This window comes from Moschus berezovskii, chromosome 2 (genome assembly GCF_049115385.1).
Source record: "Moschus berezovskii isolate FMDL1 chromosome 2, NW_MosBer_1.0, whole genome shotgun sequence".
NCBI lineage: Eukaryota > Metazoa > Chordata > Mammalia > Artiodactyla > Moschidae > Moschus > Moschus berezovskii.
Window position 1 is genome coordinate 90,276,462 of NC_142461.1, and position 21,187 is coordinate 90,297,648.

The following is a 21,187-nucleotide window of genomic DNA, read 5'->3' on the forward strand; positions in this document are numbered from 1 at the left end:
AACCATCCGTGGTGATTTGGGAGCCTAAGAAAGTAAAATCTGTCATTGTTTCACTTTTCCCCTTCTATTTGCCATGAAGCAATGGAACTGGATGCCATGATCTTCATTTTTTGAATGTTGAATTTCAAGCCAGCTTTTTCACTCTCCTCTTTCATCCTCATCAAGGGGCTCTTTAGTTCCTCTTCACTTTGTTCTGTTAAAGTGGTAACATCTACATATATGAGGTTGTTGATATTTCTCTTGACAGTCTTGATTCCAGCTTGTGATTCATACAGCCTGGAATTTCACATGATGCACTCTGCATATAAGTTAATTGAACAATGTGACAGTATACAACCTTGTCATATTCCTTTCCCAATTTTGAACCAGTCAGTTCTTCCATATCTGGTTCTAAATGTTGCTTCTTGACCTGCGTACAAGCGTTTCAGGATTCAGGAAAGGTGGCCTGGCACTCCCATCTCTAAGAATTTTCCTCAGTTTGTTGTGATCCAAGGCTTCCCTGGTGGCTCATGTCAGTAAAGAATCTACCTGAAATGTGGGATACCCAGATTCGATCCCTGGGTTGGGAAGATCCCCTGGAGGAGGGCGTGGCAACCCACCCCAATATTCTTGCTTGGAGAATCCACATGGACAGAGGAGTCTGGTGGGCTGCAGTCCACGGAGTCGCAGAGTCAGCCACTGAGTGACTAAGCACAAGGCTTCCCAGGTGGTGCTAGTGGCAAAGAATCTGCCTGCCAATGAAGGAGACGCAAAAAATGCAGGTTCTATTCCTGGATTGGGAAGGTCCCCTGGAGAAGGGAATGGCAACCCACTCCAGTATTCTTGTCTGGAAAATCCCATGGACAGAGGAGCCTGGAGGGCTACAGTCAATGTGGTCGCTAAGAATCGGACATAACTAAGCTACTACCCACCACCACCACAGGGTCAAAGACTTTAGCAAAGTCAGTGAAGTAGAACTGGATGTTTTTCTGGAATTCTCTTGATTTCTGCATGATCCAGTGAATGCTGGCAATTTGATCTCTGATTGCTCTACCATTTCTAAATCCAGCCTGTATATCTGGAAGTTCTCTGTTCATGTACTACTGAAGCCTAGCTTGAAGGATTTTGAGGATACTCTTGCTAGTGTGTGAAATGAGTAGTAAAGTACAATCATTTTCATACTTATAAAACACCACCAACTAAAGAAACATTGAAAAATGGTACCTAGTCCCTATAAGCCAATTTTATAAACTTGTAGAATAAAATGCTCTGAAATCAGAGTAAGAATTAGAAATAAATGATATCACAAATGACCACAAAGCCTAGTAAAATGCATTTGTTTTCTTAAAATACATCCATTTCTTCATGTCTATATCATTAATTTTACTGACAATTGCTTTCTTTCTGGCTAAAGCAAAAGTAAGTTTTAGCTCAACTCCTGTCTTATTTCTCAGAAATTAAGTGAGTGCAGTCGAAATAAATGGTGCTTTGCGGTACCTGCTCCATCTGATACAGCCTTGGTCTTATCTCTCGATTAGGCTCCTTTAGGTAAAGAATCAGATAATTGGGTAATAAGGATAATTTTGATCTCATCTTTCATTATCAATACATAAAGATAACAACGAATATAATAATGAAACAGTTACGAGCATGAATGTATACAGTTTTTCATGATGGCAAATGCAAAAACAAAAATTAGAACTGAGTTGTAAGGCATTTTTTTAGAGAATGAAAATGATGATATAAGTATACTATTATTTAATTAGAGACAAGTTATAATATCAGGGTCACTTGTAAAAGTTTAATACCAATTAAAAATAGTATTCAATAATTAGGAAACAGTAAAATGTTTAAATTCCAGTCCAACAAAACCAACAACTCTTTAATAAACTAAAGTTACAAACTGGGACTATGAAGAATCTGGTATTTTAATAAATATAGTTTAAATTAGTTTTGTCCCTCAAATAGTTATCTTTGGAGGTCATAAATGCTATAATTGTTCAAAATATTTTTGAAATTTCTCTTTTGTAACTGCCTCTGCAATTAACTTTATACCACACAAGACCACTTGTTTTTAACCCCAAAAGGCATACATAACTTTGACCCACTAAGCTTAGTTTGAGATGATGACATTTAGTTCATCAAAAATTCAAATGAAACCAGTAACTGTATGCAAAATATTTTTAGGAACAAAAGCAATTACATAAATATTTTGGGAACAGGCAGAACCCATGAAGTAAGTCAACAGGTTCCAAAGGGCTTCCAGGAAAGAATCAAATAATAATAAAGATTTAAAATGTTGTTTTTCATCTTCCCTTATAGTTAAATCTTAGACAAAGAATAAAATAGTAGTCTGAATATGCAGACATATCAAATTTCAGATTGTGAAAATTAATTTTTTAAATATTCAGTTCAGTTCAGTCACTCAGTCGTGTCTGGCATTGCAACCCATGGACTGCAGCATGCCAGGCTTCCCTGTCCATCACCAACTCCCAGAGCTTAACTCAGATTCATGTCCTTCGAGTCGGTGATGCCATCCAACCATCTCATCCTCTGTTGTTCCCTTATCCTCCTGCCTTCAATCTTTTCCAGCATCAGGGTCTTTTCAAATGAGTCCATTCTTTGCATCAGGTGGCCAAAGTATTGGAGTTTCAGCTTCAGTATCAGTGCTTCCAATGAATATTCAGGACTGATTTCTTTTAGGATGGATTGGTTGGATCTCCTTGCAGTTCAAGGGACTCTCAAGAGTCTTCTCCAACACCACAGTTCAGAAGCATCAATTCTTTGGTGCTCCGCTTTATAGTCCAACTCCCACATCCATACATGACTACTAGAAAAACCATAGCTTTGACTAGATGGACCTTTGTTGGTAAAGTAACGTCTCTGCTTTTTAATATGCTGTCTAGGTTGGTCATAACTTTTCTTCCAAGGAGCAAGAGTCTTAATTTCATGGCTGCAATCAGCATCTGCAGTGATTTTGTAGCCCAAAGAATTAAAGTCTCTCACTGTTTCCATTGTTTCCTCATCTATTTGCCATGAAGTAATGAGACCGGATGCCATGATCTTAGTTTTCTGAATGTTGAGTTTTAAGCAAGACTTTCCTCTCTCCTCTTTGACTTTCATCAAGAGGCTCTTTAGTTCTTCTTCGCTTTCTGATATAAGGGTGATGTCATCTGCATATCTGAGGTTATTGATATTTCTCCCAGCAATCTTGATTCCAGCTTGTGCTTCATCCAGCCAGGCATTTCGCATGATGTTCTCTGCATATAAGTTAAATAAACAGGGTGACAATATACAACTTTGACATACTCCTTTCCCAATTTTGAACCAGTCTGTTGTTTCATGTCCAGTTCTAACTGTTGCTTCTTGAGCTGTGTACAGATTTCTCCAGAGGCAGGTCACGTGGTCTGGTATTCCCATCTCTTGAATTTTCCAGAGTTTGTTGTGATCCACACAGTCAAAGATTTGGCATAGCCAATAAAGCAGAAGTCGATGTTTTTCTGGAACTCTCTTGTTTTTCAATGATCCACCAAGTGTTGTCATTTTGATCTCTGGTTGCTCTGCCTTTTCTAAATCCAGCTTGAATATCTGGAAGTTCAAGGTTCATGGACTGTTGAAGCCTGTCTTGGAGAATTTTGAGCATTACTTTGCTAGCGTATGAAATGAGTCCAATTGTGCAGAAGTTTGAGCATTCTTTGGCATTGCCTTTCTTAGGGATCGAAATGAAATCTGACCTTTTCCAGAGTCCTGTGGCCACTGCTGAGTTTTCCAGATTTGCTGGCATATTGAGTGCAGCACTTTCACAGCATCATCTTTTAGGATCTGAAATAGCTCAGCTGGAATTCATCACCTCCACTAGCTTTGTTTGTAGTGATGCTTTCTAAGGCCCAATTGACTTTGCATTCCAGGATGTTTGGCTTTAAGTGAGTGATCACACCATCGTGGTTATCTGGGTCACGAAGACCTTTTTTGTATAGTTCTTCTGTGTATTCTTGCCAACTCTTCTTAATATCTTTCTGCTTTTGTTAATAAAGACCATTCTGTTATTAAAGGACCATTTCTGTCCTTTATTGAGCCCATCTGTGCATGAAATGTTCCTTTGGTGTCTCTAATTTTCTTGAAGAGATTTCCAGTCTTTCCCATTCTATTATTTCTTCTATTTCTTTGCATTGATCACTGAGGAAGGCTTTCTTATCTCTCCTTGCTGTTCTTTGGAACTCTGCATTCAGATGGGTATATCTTTCCTTTTCTCCTTGTCTTTTGCATCTTGTCTTTTCTCAGCTATTTGTAAGTTCTCCTCGGACAACCATTTTGCCTTTTTCATTTCTTTTTCTTGGGGATGGTCTTGATCACTGCCTCCTGTCAGTCCAGTTCAGTTCAGTCGCTCAGTCGTGTCCGACTCTTTGCGACCCCATGAATCACAGCACGCCAGGCCTCCCTGTCCATCACCAACTCCTGGAGTTCACTCAAACTCATGTACATCGAGCTGGTGATGCCATCCAGCCATCTCATTCTCTGTCGTCCCCGTCTCTTCCCACCCCCAATCCTTCCCAGCATCAGTCTTTTCTAGTGAGTCAACTCGTCGCATGAGGTGGTCAAAGTATTGCAGTTTCATTTTCAGCATCAGTCCTTCCAATGAACACCCAGGATTGATCTCCTCTAGAATGAACTGGTTGTATCTCCTTGCAGTCCAGGGGACTCTCAAAATCTTCTCCAGCATCACAGCTCAAAAGCATCAATTCTTCGGCAATCAGCCTTCTTCACAGTCTAACTCTCACATCCATACATAACCACGGGGAAAACTAGAGCCTTGACTAGACGGACCTTGGTTGGCAAAGTAATGTCTTTGCTTTTTAATATGCTATCTAGGTTGGTCATAACTTTCCTTCCAAGGAGTAAGTGTCTTTTAATTTCCTGGCTGCAATCAGCATCTGCAGTGATTTTGGAGCCCCAAAAAATAAAGTCTGACACTGTTTCCACTGTTTCACCATCTATTTCCCATGAAGTGATGGGACCAGATGCCATGATCTTTGTTTTCTGAATGTTGAGCTTCAAGCCAACCTTTTCACTCTCCTCTTTCACTTTCATCAAGAGGCTTTTGAGTTCCTCTTCACTTTCTGCCATAAGGGTGGTGTCATCTGCATATCTGAGGTTATTGGTATTTCTCCCAGCAATCTTGATTCCAGCTTGTGCTTCTTCCAGCCCAGCGTTCCTCATGATGTACTCTGCATATAAGTTAAATAAGCAAGGTGACAATATACAACCTTGACACACTCCTTTTCCTATTTGGAATCAGTCTGTTGTTCCATGTCCAGTTCTAACTGTTGCTTCCTGACCTGCATACAGGTTTCTCAAGAGGCAGGTCAGGTGGTCTGGGATTCCCATCTCTTTCAGAATTTTCCACAGTTTATTGTGATCGACACAGTCAAAAGCTTTGGCATAGTCAATGAAGCAGAAATAGATGTTTTTCTGGAACTCTCTTGCTTTCTCCATGATCCTGCGGATGTTGGCAATTTGATCTCTGGTTCCTCTGCCTTTTCTAAAACCTGCTTGAACATCTGGGAGTTCACGGTTCACATATTGCTGAAGCCTGGCTTGGAGAATTTTGAGCATGACTTTACTAGCGTGTAAGATGAGTGCAATTGTGCGGTAGTTTGAGCATTCTTTGGCATTGCCTTTTTTTTTTTTATTGGAATGAAGACTGACCTTTTCCTGTCCTGTGTCCACTGCTGAATTTTCCAAATTTGCTGGCATATCCTGTACAATGTCACAAACCTCTGTTTATAGTTCTTAAGGCACTAGCATTCCAGGTTCCTATGCAGTATTGCTCTTTACCGCATTGGACTTTACTTCCATCACCAGTCACATTCACAACTGGGTGTTGTTTTTGCTTTGGCTCCATCTCTTCATTCTTTCTGGAGTTATTTCTCCACTGATCTCCAATAACATATTGGGTACCTACCGACCTGGGAAGTTCATGTTTCAGTGTCCTACCTTTTTGTCTTTTCATACTGTTCATAGGGTTCTCAAAGCAAGAATACTGAAGTGGTTTACCATTCCCTTCTCCAGTGGACCACGCTTTGTCAGACCTCTCCACCATGACCTGTCCATCTTGGCGGGCCCTACACAGCATGGCTTATAGTTTCTTTGAGTTAGACAAGGCTGTGGTCCATGTGATCAGATTGTTTAGTTTTCTGTGATTGTGGTTTTCATTCTGTCTGCCCTCTGATGGAGAAGGATAAGAGGCTTATGGAAGCTTCCTGATAAGAGAGACTGACTGAGGGGAAAACTGGGTCTTGTTCTGATGGTTGGGGCCATGCTCAGTAAATCTTTAATCCAATTTTCTGTTGATGGGTGGGGCTATGTTCCCTCCCTGTTATTTGACCTGAGGCTAATCTATGATGGAGGTAATAAAGATAATGGTGACCTCCTTCAAAAGGTCCCATGCATGCACTGCTGCACACAGTGCCCCCAACCCTGCAGCAGGCCACCGCGGACCCATGCCTCCACCAGAGACTCCTGGACACTCACAGGCAAATCTGAGTCAGTCTCTTGTGGGGTCACTGCCCCTTTCTCCTGGGTCCTGGTGTGCACAAGTTTTTGTTTTTTTTTTTTTTATGCACTCCAAGATTCTGTTTCCCAGTCCTGTGTAAGTTCTTGTGGCTCTGTGTTGAGGTTAATGGTGACCTCCTCCAAGAGGGCTTATGCCATACCCAGGTCTACTGCACCGAAAGCCCCTGCCCCTGTGGCAGTCCACTGCTGACCCATACCTCCGCGGGAGACACTCAAACACAGTTCTGTCTCAGTCTCTGATATCCCCACAAGAGACTGACCCAGACTTGTCCATATGAGTCCAGGGGTCTCCAGCAGAGACATGGGTCAGCAGTGGCCTGCTGCAGGGTTGGGAGACTGAGTTGCAGCAGTGCCTGCACGGGACCTTTTGAAGGGGGTCACCATTGTCTTCGTTACCTCCGTCAGTATGGTATCATGTATTAATGAAACTGCTCATATAGTTAAAAAACATCTCTGAAAACAATTTCAGAGATGGATTTTCGAAACTTTTGCACAAAGGCCATATAAAAAACAATTTTTTTTTAATGGGATTTCCCTGGAGGTCCAGTGATTAAGACTCTACATTTCCAATGCAGGAGACACAGGTTTCGTTTCTGACTGTGAAAATGCTGGTGTTAGAGCATCTCCCACAGAGGCATGGGTTGGCAGTGGCATGCAAGAAGGATGGGGACACTGGTAGCCACCATCCCAGAAGGCCCCCTCTTTAGCATCCTTTAATCTTAAAAAAAATAAAAATTATCAACCTTTTTATGTCATGTTGTTGACATCTTTTTTAAAAGTCTAGACAAATTGCAGAAGTCCCTTAATTTAAATATTTCTGACTTTTAAAAAAAAATTATTAGGTTCAAATTAAACATTCTTGACAAGAATGCTCCATTCCTAATGCTGTGCCTTCTCAAGATTTCATATCAAGTGGAAGAAGAAATTACAAAGTAGAAAGGCACACTGCTGTGATTTGATAGAAGGTCCAATTTGAGTTTTCAATTCTATTTTCTTTAATTTTACACTAATCAGGTAATTTCTAAGTGGTCTTTGCTTAAATAGATCAACTATCAGTAAATAATATTTTATCTAGTCCATTGGCTATCACTTTGAAAAATCAAAAAATTCCCCTTTTTAAATTTATCTGTTCCTGTGAGTTTGTAAGTTGGGTAGCTCTAATAAAATCAAGTTTCTGATTTGCAAATCTGAGGGCCAGGTGGTAATAATATCCACTCATAACTCTGAAATGAGAATTACTGTAGATGCTAACAGAAGTAAAATATCAACGGATAGTAATATGTTCTGTGAATCAACCCCACCCATTTATTTATCTTCAAAACCACATAAATGATATATGGGCTTCCCTGGTAGCTCAGCTGGTAAAGAGTCTACCTGCAATGTAGGAGACCAGGGTTTGATCCCTGGGTTGGGAAAATCCCCTGGAGGAGGGCATGGCAACCCCTCCAGCATTCTTGCCTGGTGAATCCCCATGGACAGAGGAGTTTGGCGGGCTATAGCCCATGGGGTCGCAAAGAGTCAAACTGAGCGACTTAGCACACACCTAGCATACAAATGGTATTTACTATTATTATTATACCTGACAGTGTTGTATTTAAGAATATTAATCTTTATAATAACCTTTCTACTTTGGTGCTATTATTATCCCCTTTTACAGATATGGAATCTGAGGCCTGGGGAGGATAAATAGCTTTCCCAAGGGCATACAAGCAATAAATGATATATCCAACTGTTTCTGTTTGCTATCCCACTTGCAAACAGGCAGCCTATGTAACTGCAGTGTGTACTTAAGGATGATTTTCTTTCAGCCTCTCCTTTAAATAAATGTGTGTGTCTATGTTATTTCTGTTACAGAGAGAAGAGGTACTCCTTTATAGGGACTCATAAAGGCATAGAGCATCTAGAGATTTACTGCCTCCATTACACTGCTGGGTCTCACAGCACATGTTATGTTTTTATCAGTTTCTCTCCACAAGGTAGGAATTGTTTTCTCTCCGTGAATCCTTCACATAATTACAGTTTTCTTGTCTATGAACTTAATTTTTATTAAATCTGAAAAGCATCTGACTTCTATAGACTTAAATGCCACACATCTCCAAATAGTTAAGTCATAAAAACACTTCTAAAATATATTTCTATTATAAAACTAATACCTGTTCATTGTAGAAGATAAAAGAAAAACAGAAAATGTAATCCTACCATCTTGAGATAAGTGCTCTTTGTATTTTGTTTTTTGCCTTTCTGAGTTTATTGATATATATATTATCATATGTATTTTATATATAATATACTATTATACACACATATGTTATTATATGCATATATACATGCATATTATGACTAGAAATAATAGGATATAAATGCTCTTTGGCTGGAATGCTTCTGTTTTTTAATAACTTGCTTATTTATTCATCTATTTATTTTTAGTTGCACTGGGTCTTCATTCTGTGCTCAGGCTTTCTTTAGTTGTGGCAAGCAAGGGCTACTCTTTGCTGTGGTACATGGGCTTCTCATTGCAGTGGCTTATCTTGTTGCAGAACACAGGCTCTAGGTGCAGGCTTCTGTATTTGCAACACATGAACTCAGTAGTTGACGGTTTGTGAGCTCTAGGGTGTGTGGACTTCAGTTACCACGGCACGCATGATCAGTAGTTATTGCTTGTGGGCCCAGGAGTGTGTGGGCTTCAGTAGTTGTGGCCCATGGCTCAATAGTTGTGGCTTACAGGCTCTAGATTGTGGCTCAGTAGTTGTGGTATATGAGCTTTGTTGCTCCACGGCAGGTGGGATTTTCTCAGACCAGGGATCAGACCAATGTCCCCTCATTGGCAGGTGGAGTCTTCTCCTTGGTACCACCAGTGAAGTCCTAGAATGCTTCTATTTTAATTTTTTAATGTAATTTTATATAGTTGATTTGCATTGTTGTGTTAGTTCCAGGTGTCCAGCAGAGTGATTCAGTTATGCATATACCTATATACATTCTTTTTCAGATTCTTTTCCCATATAGGTTATTACAGAATTTTGAGTAGAATTTCTTGAACTATACAGTAGGTTCTTGTCGATTATCTGTTTTATATATAGTAGTGTGTATATGTCAATCCAAGTCTCCCAGTGTATCCCTCATCCCCTTTCTTTCCCCTTTAAATTTATTTTCTACACCCGTAACTCTATTTTGTAAATAAGTTAATTTGTATCATTTCTTTTAGATTCCACATATAAACAGTGTTATATGATATTTGTCCTTTTCTGTCTGACTAATTTTACTCAGTATGACAATCTCTGAGCCCATTCATCTTTCTGCAAATGGCATTATTTTGTGCTTTTCTATGGCAAATATTCCACTGTATATATGTACCATGTCTCCTTTATCCATTCATCTGTTGATGGACATTTAGGTTGCTTCTTGTGCTGGCTATTGTAAGAATGCTGCAATGAACATTGGGGTGCATGTATCTTTTGGAATTATGGTTTTCTCCAGATATATGCCCAGGAGTGGAATTGCTGGATCATATGGTAATGAGTAATGTGTCAATTGACACGACTGAGAAGCTAAACAACAACAACATGGTAGCTCTATTTTTAGTTTTTTAAGGACCTCTATATGTTCTCCATAGTGGCTGTACCAATTTACATTCCCACCAACAGGAAAGAAGGGTTCTCTTTTCTCCAGACCCTTTCCAGCATGCCTTGTTGGTGGGATTTTTGATGACGACCATTCTGACCAATGTGAGGTCATATACCTCATTGTGTTTTGATTTGCAGTTCTCTGTTAATTGGTGATATTGAGCATCTTTTCATGTTCTTTTTGGCCATCTGTGTTTCTTCTTTGGAGAAATGCCCATTTTTTGATTGAGGGATTTTTTATTTGTTTGTTTGTTTTAATTGCACTGCATGAGCTCTTTGTATGTTTTGGAGATTAATTCATTGTTGGTTTGTCTTTTGGGGTTTTTCTTTCTTTTATGTTTTCCTTTGCTGTGCAAAAGCTTTTAAGTTTAATTAGATCCCATTTGTTTTATTTTTTGTTTCATTTTCATTATTTTAGGAGGTGAGACAGAAAAGATATTGCTACAATCTATGTCAAAGAGTGTTCTGCCTATATTTGAGAGTTTTTTTTATAACATCCAGCCTTACAACTAGGTCTTTAATCCATTTTGAGTTTACTTTTGTGTGTGGTTTTAGGGAGTATTCTAATTTCATGTTAGCTATCCAGTTTTTCCAGCACCACTCCTTGAAGAGACTATCTTTTCTCCACTATATGTTCTTACCACCTTTGTCATAGATTATTTGACCATAGGTGAGTGTGTTTATCTCTGGGCTTTCTGTTCTGTTTCATTGATCTATACTTTTGTTTTTGTGCCAGTACCATACTGTCTTGATTACTGTAGCTTTGTAGTATAGTCCAAAGTCAGAGAACTTCATGCCTCCAGCTGTTTTTCTTTCTCAGGATTGCTTTGTCTGTTTGGGGTATTTTTGTGTTTTCATTCAAAATAGTAAAATTTTTTGTTCTACTTCTGTGAAAAATGCCCTTGGTGACAGGGGTCCCATTGAATGTGTAGATTGCCTTGGGTTGTATAGTCATTTAGATAATATTGATTCTTCCAATCCAAGAACATGGCATATCTCTCCCATTTGTGTCATCTTTGATTTGTTTCCTCAGTGGCTTACACTTTTCATACTACAAGTCTTAAGTAAGTTTCTTTCTAGGTATTTTATTCTTTTTGATGTGGTTGTAAATGGGATTGTTTCCTTAATTTCTCTTTCTGCTCTTTCATTGTTAGTGTACAGGAATGCAAGGGATTTCTGTGTATTAATTTTGTGTCCTGCAACTGTACCAGACTCATTGATTAGCGCCAGTAGTTTACTGGTAGCATCTTTCAGTTCAGTTCAGTTCAGTCGCTCAGTCGTGTCCGACTCTCCGCAACCCCATGAATCACAGCACGCCAGGCCTCCCTATCCATCACCAACTCCCAGAGTACACTCAAACTCATGTCCACAGAGTCAGTGATGCCATCCAGCCATCTCATTCTCTGTCGTCCCCTTCTCCTCCCGCCCCCAACCTTTCCCAGCATCAGAGTCTTTTCCAGTGAGTCAACTCGTTGCATGAGGTGGCCAAAGTATTGCAGTTTCAGCTTCAGCATCAGTCCTTCCAATGAACACCCAGGATTTATCTCCTCTAGAATGGACTGGTTGGATCTCCTTGCAGAATAAGGGACCCTCAAGAGTCTTCTCCAACACCATAGTTCAAAAGCATCGATTCTTTGGCAATCAGCTTTCTTCACAGTCCAACTCTCACATCCATACATGACCACGGGAAAAACCATAGCCTTGACTAGACGGACCTTGGTTGGCAAAGTAATGTCTCTGCTTTTTAATATACTGTCAAGGTTGGTCATAACTTTCCTTCCAAGGAGCAAGCGTCTTTTAATTTCATGGCTGCAATCAGCATCCACAGTGATTTTGGAGCCCAAAAAAATAAAGTCTGACATCTTTAGGATTTTCTATATATATATTTTCTATATATAGTATCATGTAATATGCAAGCCTGGCTTGGAGAATTTTGAGCATGACTTTACTAGCGTGTGAGATGAGTGCAATTGTGCAGTAGTTTGAGCATTCTTTGTCCTTGCCTTTCTTTGGGATTGGAATGAAAACGGACCTTTTCCAGTCCTGTGGCCACTGCTGAGTTTTCCAGCTTTGCTGACATATTGAGTGCAGCACTTTCACAGCATCACCTTTCAAGACTTGAATTATCTCAACTGGAATTCCATCACCTCCACTAGCTTTTGTTTTTAGTGATGCTTTCTAAGGCCCACTTGACTTCACATTCCAAGATGTCTGGCTCTAGGTGAGTGATCACACTATTGTGATTATATTGGTCATGAAGATCTTTTTTGTACAGTTCTTCTGTGTATTCTTGCCACCTCTTCTTAATATCTTCTGCTTCTGTTAGGTCCATACCATTTCTGTCCTTTATCAAGCCCATCTTTGCATGAAATGTTCCCTTGGTATCTCTAATTTTCTTGAAGAGATCTCTAGTCTTTTCTATTCTGTTGTTTTCCTCTAGTTCTTTGCATTGATCGCTATGGAAGGCTTTCTTATCTCTCTTTGCTGTTCTTTGGAACTCTGCATTCAGATGCTTATATCTTTCCTTTTCTCCTTTGCTTTTCGCTTCTCTTCTTTTCACAGCTATTTGTAAGGCCTCCCCAGACAGCCATTTTGCTTTTTTGCATTTCTTTTCCATGGGGATGGTCTTGATCCCTGTCTACTGTACAATGTCACGAACCTCCATCCACAGTGCATCATGCACTCTATCTATCAGATCTAGTCCCTTAAATCTATTTCTCACTTCCACTGTATAATCATAAGCGATTTGATTTAGGTCATATATGAATGGTCTAGTAGTTTCCCTACTTTCTTCAATTTAAGTCTAAATTTGGCAATAAGGAGTTCATGATCTGAGCCACAGTCAGCTCCTGGTATTGTTTTTGCTGACTGTATAGAGTTTCTCCGTCTTCCACTGCAACGAATATAATCAATCTGATTTCGGTGTTGACCATCTGGTGATGTCCATCTGTAGAGTCTTCTCTTGTGTTGTTGGAAGAGGGTGTTTGCTATGACCAGTGCATTCTCTTTGCAAAACTGTATTAGCCTTTGCCCTGCTTCATTCCGTACTCCAAGGCCAAATTTGCCTGTAACTCCAGGTGTTTCTTGACTTCCTACTTTTGCATTCCAGTCCCCTGTAATGAAAAGGACATCTTTTTTGGGTGTTAGTTCTAAAAGGTCTTGTAGGTCTTCATAGAACTGTTCAACTTCAGCTTCTTCAGCGTTACTGGTTAGATGGGGAAACATTGGAAACAGTGTCAGACTTTATTTTGGGGGGCTCCAAAATCACTCGGATGCTGATTGCTGCCATGAAATTAAAAGACGCTTACTCCTTGGAAGGAAAGTTATGACCAACCTAGATAGCATATTAAAAAGCAGAGACATTACTTTGCCAACAAAGGTCCGTCTAGTCAAGACTGTGGTTTTTCCAGTGGTCATGTATGGATGTGAGAGTTGGACTGTGAAGAAAGCTGATCGTCAAAGAAATTATGCTTTTGAACTGTGGTGCTGGAGAAGACTCTTGAGAGTCCCTTGGACTTCAAGGAGATCCAACCAGTCCATTCTAAAGAAGATCAATCCTGGGTGTTCATTGGAAGGACTGATGCTAAAGCTGAAACTCCAATACTTTGGCCACCTCAACCTCATGCAAAGTGTTGACTCACTGGAAAAGACTCTGATGCTGAGAGGGATTGGGGGCAGGAGGAGACGGGGACGACAGAGAATGAGATGGCTGGATGGCATCACCAACTCGATAGGATGTGAGTTTGAGTGAACTCCGGGAGTTGGTGATGGACACAGAGGCCTGGCGTGCTGTTATTCATGGGGTCGCAAAGAGTTGGACACGACTGAGCAACTGAACTGAACTGAACTGAATATGCAAACAGTGACAGTTTTACTTCTTCTTTTCCAATTTGAATTCCTTGTATTTATTTTTCTTCTCTGCTTGCCATGGCTAGGACTTTCAAAACTATGCTGAATAAAAGTAGTGAGAGTAGCCATCCTTGTCTTATTCCTGATCTTAGAGAAAATGCTTTCAGATTTTCACTGTTGACAATTATGTTTGTTGTGGATTTGTTATATGTATGTGTGTGTGGTTTGTATTATGGTTGAGGTAGGTTTATTATTTATTTATTATGTTGAGGTAGGTTCCCTGTATGCCCCTTTCTGGAGTTTTTGTCATAAATGGGAGTTGAATTTTGCTGAAAGCTTTTTCTGCATCTCTTGAGATGATCATATGGTTTTTATTCTTCAATTTGCTAAAGGATATATCACATTGATTGATTTGTGTAGGTCCATTTCTTCTAAGTTGTCAATTTTATTGGCATGTAGTTCTGGTAATAGTCTCTTATGATCCTTTGTATTTCTGTTGTGTCAGTTGTAACTTCTTTTTCATTTCTAATTTTACTTATGTGAGTCCTCTCCCTTTTTATCTTGATAACTCTTGCGTAAGGTTTATCAATTTCGTTTACCTTCTCAAAGCACCGCCTTTAGTTTCATTGCTCTTTGCTGCTGTTTTCTTTGTTTCTATTTTGTTTATTTCTGCTCTGATCTTTCTTATTCCTGTCCTTCTACTAACTTTGGGGTATTTTTTTCTTCTTCTAGTTGTTCTAAGTGTAAGGTTAGGTTTTTTATTCAGTGTTTCTTGAGGTAGACTTGTATTGCTATAAACTTCCCTCTTACCACTGCTTTTGCTGCATTCCATAGGTTTTGAGTTGTCATGTTTTCATTGTCATTTGTTTCTAGATAATTTTTGATTTCCTCTTTGATTTCTTCACTGACCCTTAGTCATTCAGAAGAGTATTGCTTAAGCTCCATGTGTTTGTGGTTTTTAAAGTTTTTCTTTTTTTCTTCTGTAGGTAGTGTCTAATGTTATAGCATTGTGGTTGGAAAAAATGCTTGATATAATTTCAGTTTTCTTAGTTTACCAAGGCTTGTTTTGTGGCCCAGGGAATGATCTATCCTGAAGAATGTTCCATGTGCACTTTAAAAAAAAATGAAATCTACTGTTTGGGGATGAAATATCCTAAAAATATCAATTAGATCCATCTTATCCAATGCAACGTTTAAAGCTTGTGTTCTTTATTTTCTATCTGGATGATCCATTGGTGTAAATGAGTTGTTAATATCAATTAGATCCGTCTTATCCAATGCAACATTTAAAGCTTGTGTTCTTTATTTTCTATCTGGATGATCCATTGATGTAAATAAGTTGTTAAAAGTCCCCCACTATTACTGTGTTACTGTTGATTTCCCCATTTATAGCTGTTAACATTTGGCTTATATATTGAGGTCCTTCTACGTTGGGTGCATATATATTTACAATTGTTATATCTTCTTGGATTGATCCTTTTATCATTATGTAGTGTCCTTCCTTATCTCTTATAACAGTCTTTATTTTAAAGTCTATTTTGTCTGATAAAAATGCTGCTACTCCAGCTTTCTTTTGGTGTCTGTTTACATGAAATACCTTTTTCTATCCCCTCATTTTTGGTCTGTGTGTGTCCCTAGATCTGAAGTGGGTCGCTTGTAGACAGCATATATACAGGTCTTGTTTTTGTATCTATTCAACAAGTATGTCTTTTGATTGGAGCATTTAACCCATTTATCTTTAGGTTAATTATCGATAGTTGAGTTCAGTTTTGTTGCTCAGTTGTGTCCGACTCTTAGCAGCCCCATGGACTGCAGCACGCCAGGTTTCCCTGTCCATCACCAACTCACAGAGCCTGCTCAAACTCATGTCCATCAAGTCAGTGATGCCATCCAACTGTCTCATCCTCTGTTGTCCCCTTCTCCTCCTGCCTTCAGTCTTTCCCAGCATCAGGGTCTTTTCCAGTGAGTCAGTTCTTTCCATCAAATGCCCAAAGTATTGGAGCTTCAGCTTCACCATGAGTCCTTCCAATGAACAACCAGGACTGATCTCCTTTAGAATGGACTGGTTGGATCTCCTTGCAGTCCAAGGGACCCTCAAGAGTCTTCTCCAACACCACAGTTCAAAAGCATCAGTTCTTCGGCACTCAACCTTCTTTATGGTCCAACTCTCACATCCATACATGACTACTAGAAAAACCATAGCTTTGACTAGATGGACCTTTGTCGGCAAAGTAATATATCTGCTTTTTAATATGCTATCTAGGTTGGTCATAGATTTTCTTCCAAGGAGCAAGCGTCTTTTAATTTCATGGCTGCAGTCACCATCTGCAGTGATTTTGGAGCCCAAGAAAATAAAACCTGTCACTGTTTCCCCATCTGTTTGCCATGAAGTGATGGGACAGATGCCATGATCTTAGTTTTTTGAATGTTGAGTTTTAAACCAGCTTTTCCACTCTCCTGTTTTACTTTCATCAAGAGGCTCCTCAGTTCCTCTTCACTTTCTGCCATAAGGGTGGTGTCATCTGTGTATCTGAAATTACTGATATTTCTCCCAGCAACCTTGATTCCAGCTTGTGCTTTTTCCATCCCAGCATTTCTCATGATGTACTCTGCATAGAAGCTAAATAAGCAGGGTGACAATATATAGCCTTGACATACTCCTTTCCCATTTTGGAACCAGTCTGTTGTTCCATGGCTGGTTCTAACTTGCTTTTTGACCTGCATGCAAGTTTCACAGGAGGCAGGTAAGGTGGTCTTGTATTCCCGTCTCTTTAAGAATTGTCCAAAGTTTGTTGTGATCCACACAGTCAAAGGCTTTGGCGCAGTCAGTAAAGCAGAAGTAGATGATTTTCTGGAACTCTCTTGCTTTTTCAGTGATCCAAAGGATGTTGGAAATTGATCTGTAGTTCCTGTGCCTTTTCTAAATACAGCTTGAACATCTGGAAGTTCTCAGTTCACGTACTGTTGGTGCCTGGCTTGGAGAATTTGGGGCATTACTTCGCTAGCGTGTAAGATGAGTGCAGTTGTGCAGTAGTTTGAGCATTCTTTGGCATTGCCTTTCTTTGGGATTGGAATGAAAATTGACCTTTTCCAGTCCTGTGGCCAATGCTGCGTTTTCCAGATTTGCTGGCATATTGATTGCAGTACTTTAAGTATCATGTTTTAGGACTTGAAATAGCTCAGCTGGAATTCCATCACCTCCACTAGCTTTGTTCATATAGATGCTTCCTAAGGCCCACTTGGAAGAAGAATTGATGCTTTTGAACTGTGGTGCTGGAGAAAACTCTTGAGAGTCCCTTGGACTGCAAGGAGATCCAACCAGTCCATTCTAGAGGAGATCAATCCTGGGTGTTCATTGGAAGGACTGATGCTAAAGCTGAAACTGCAATACTTTGGCCACCTCATGCGACGAGTGGACTCACTGGAAAAGAGTCTGATGCTAGGAGGGATTGGGGGTGGGAGGAGATGGGGACGACAGAGAATGAGATGGCTGGATGGCATCACCGACTCGATGGACATGAGTTTGGGTGAACTCTGGGAGTTGGTGATGGACAGGGAGGCCTGGCGTGCTGTGATTCATGGGGTCGCAACTGAACTGTACTGAACTGAAGGCCCACTTGACTCTAGGATGTCTGGATCTAGGTGAGTGATCACACCATTGTGATTATCTGGGTCAATAAGATCTTTTTTGTATAGTTCTTCCATGTATTCTTGCTAACTTTTCTTAATAGCTTCTGCTTCTGTTTGGTCCATCCCGTTTCTTTCCTTTATTGAGTCCATCTTTGCATGAAATGTTCCCTTGGTATCTCTAATTTTCTTGACGAGATCTCTAGTCTTTCCCATTCTGTTGTTTTCCTCTATTTCTTTGCAATGATCACTTAGGAAAGCTTTCTTATTTCTCCATGCTGTTCTTTGGAATTCTGCATTCAAATGGGTGTATCTTTCCTTTTCTCCTTTGCCTTCAACTTTTCTTCTGTTCATAGCTATTTGTAAGGCGTCCTTAGACAAACCCGTTTGCCTTTTTCCTTTTCTTTTTCTTAGGGATGGTCTTGGTCACTGCCTCCTATACAGTGTCAGGAACCTCTGTCCATAGTTCTTCAGGCACTAACATTCCAGGTTCCTATGCAGTATTGTTCTTTACCACGTTGGAGTTTACTTCCATCAACAGTCACATCTACACCTGGGCTTCGTTTTTGCTTTAGCTCCATCTGTTCATTTTTTCTGGAGTTATTTCTCCACTCAGTATAGTATATTGAGCACCTGGGGAGTTCATCTTTCAGTGTCATATCTTTTTGCCTTTTCACACTGTTCATGTGGTTCTCAAGGCAAGAATACTGAAATGGTTTACCATTCCCTTCTCCAGTGGACCACATTTTGTCATAACTCTCCACCATGACCCGTCCGTTCTGGGTAGCCCTACATGGCATTGCTCATAGTTTCATTGAGTTAGACAAGGCTGTGGTCCATGTGATCTGTGTATGTTAATATTGACATTTTCTTGTTTTCTATTTGTTTTTATAGGTCTTTTTCCTTCCGTCCCTCCTTTGTTCTCTTCCTTTGTGGTTTGTTAACTAGCTTTGGCGTTACATTCAGGTTGCATTTACTGTGTGTATATCTGTTGTAATTTTTTGGTTTGCTCATCCAATGAGGTTTTGAGATGGCAGTCTAGATGTGTGCAAGGTTGTTTTAAGTTGTTAGTCTCATTTGGAAGTGCCTTTAACATTTGTTGTAAAGCTGTTTGTTTTTGTTTTATGTACTTTCTTTTTGCCCTGTAAAGTTAACATTTTTGTGAGGTTAAATCTGTCATCTTCCTCGTGGGTTCTAGTTTTAATGTCTGCCTATATATTGGCTTTTTTTTTTAAAGTGTGTATTATGGATTGTTTCAAACATAGAGTATTTGGCAGAAAGGTATAAGGAACCCCCATGTACTTCAATCTGGCTTCAGTAATTAAGAACTCATAGCTAATGTTTTTTATACCATCTATATTATTTTGAAGCAAATTCAGACTTTGTCATTAAATATTTCAGTTTGCACACTGACTTTAAAGGTATTTTTAACTAACCTGTAGTTTTCATCTGACATAGTTTGTCTTGCTACAATCACTGACTTTCACTGAAAGGTATTTACAGTGTCAAACCAAATGTCAGCATTAGTTAAGATTATTTTTACATAATTTAGGATTTTAGTTTCCATGAGAATTTAATTTTACTAAATACTTATGTTGCTCATCTCTCATGGATTAAATATGCATATCTGTAGGATATCTTATAACATTTTGTTTCTAAAGTTCTATCTCAATAAAAAGCTTTACCCACCTTTTTTACTAAAGTTATACCTTATTAGAATCCATAAATCTCTTTATACCATGATATAAAGTTTTTTATCTTCAGAAGGCACTGTCCTAAATCATGAATTATATTAAAAAGATTTTGCAAGCCTTTTGAATAAAAGTTTGTATTTACCTCTCCAGAAATGTAACAGTGTTTTTTTAATCTTTGAACTAGATAGAATTTTATGTTTTATGTAATTAATATATGATTGATTTTTGAGCTATCATTTCAGAATAAGCAATACAATCTTAGGGTCTTCTTTGGGGATAAATACTGAATATAAAAGTTCATCATAAGAATTTCAGGAAATATTTCATGACTACTAATACCAAAAAGAGTACAGAATAGCATTAGCTATGATTCCTATTCAAAGAATAATGATACAAAACCAGAGTTAGTCTCAGCTGGAAATAGGATTGTCGATACATATCAAACACACAAAAGGAAAATAAGTCTGACTCTTCATCGTAACTGAGTAAAATCATGTTTTTATAGTTAAGGTAGTCCATCAGGTTAATAGTGCCAAACTATTTCATCTTATGATTGAGAAAACAGAAGAGCAGAGAGCTTAACTCGGGTTTGTCCAAAGTAGACAAATTTTTTTTATCCAGTTTTCTCAGATGTTTAAGAAGTAATAAAACGTTCTAAAAAGTTATCCTTATTGATAATAACAATTACTCAGTGCTTACTGGTTAGCAGACAATCTACTAAATATTTGGAATCATTTGTTTCATTTAATCCTTACAGTGTTATTTGAAGTAAAAATTATTATTATCACCTTTTATAGAAGTAAAGAATCTGACTCTAACCTAGGCAATCCAAGACACAGAGCCCTAACTCTTATTTGCTTTTATTCAGAGAAGAGTCTCTTAAGTGTTATAATAAGTAAGTAATTGTATTTTTCTATCAACTGAAGCAGACAGAGTTATTGGAAGAACAGAAAGAACATTGCAAACCATCAACCCCAGAAATAAAGTGGGAGTGGAAAATTTTGGCAAAATAGATGGCAAGCAATTATACCTTAAGTAAAAAAAAAAACCAAGGCATTTGTAACATGATTTGACTCTAGATTATTATCTTATTTTCAGGGAATATTGCATCCCTCAATTAATTTTTACATTTATAAAAATTTATTTTGGTTTTTCAAATGAAAGCTGACTTATCATTTTATAAATTAGTGACTAAAGCAACACTCAAAACAGATTGACTATTGCTCTAGGTTTTAATGTTTGCTGAAATTCATGTCTAAAGATACACATGAATTAAACAAAAAAAAAATGAAATCATGAAAGAAGGAAGGATTTTTTTTTTAATGAACTTGGAAGTTTATTTCTAAGTAACAATCATAGTTCTAGCTTGAGGCTTTTCTCGGTGATTGTGAATAATGATAAGGTGAGATTACAAGCCTCTAGCAAAGCCTGAGGACAATAATGCTCCTAGCCAGTCATTTATCCTCCCAAAAAAAAAAAAAAATGATCCTTAGTTTGTGGAGTATTGTTTGAGTTGTCAGAAGAAATCAAACCTGAGTCTGTCATTTTATCCCAAGGATCATCTTAGGAGTGTGAAGCTTAAATGTTAAGATAAACGTTTACCCAAATGGAAACCCTTAACAGTCGTTTCATTTACTGTTGCTTCATTTTATTTTTACTGCTATGGGGTATGTATTTTTATTTAAGTGCAGAAGGAATTATGTGTAAAGAATTGTAACCCCAAGAAAGTAATATCACTATTGAAATTGTTATCAACTGTATAGAGCATCTATTGGGGAAAAACAGGTAAGGTTTTTTAATAAAAATTAAAAATAAATTTAGGTAGCTCAGCTGGTAAGAATCTGC

General features: G+C 38.7%; 1 protein-coding gene across 7 annotated transcripts in view; it reads left to right on the forward strand.

Annotated features, from left to right (window-relative positions):
- Positions 1 to 21,187, forward strand: part of MBD5 (methyl-CpG binding domain protein 5) — a 486,804-nt gene that overhangs the window by 316,002 nt on the left and 149,615 nt on the right. Inside the window, exon 1 of one of the 7 annotated variants that reach the window (XR_016035560.1) lies at positions 8,184 to 8,528. The exons of the other annotated variants lie outside the window; for them this stretch is intronic. The gene's annotated coding sequence lies outside the window, so the exon portion shown is untranslated. Of the gene's footprint in view, positions 1 to 8,183; positions 8,529 to 21,187 lie in introns of those variants that run through there. 7 annotated transcript variants of the gene reach the window in all.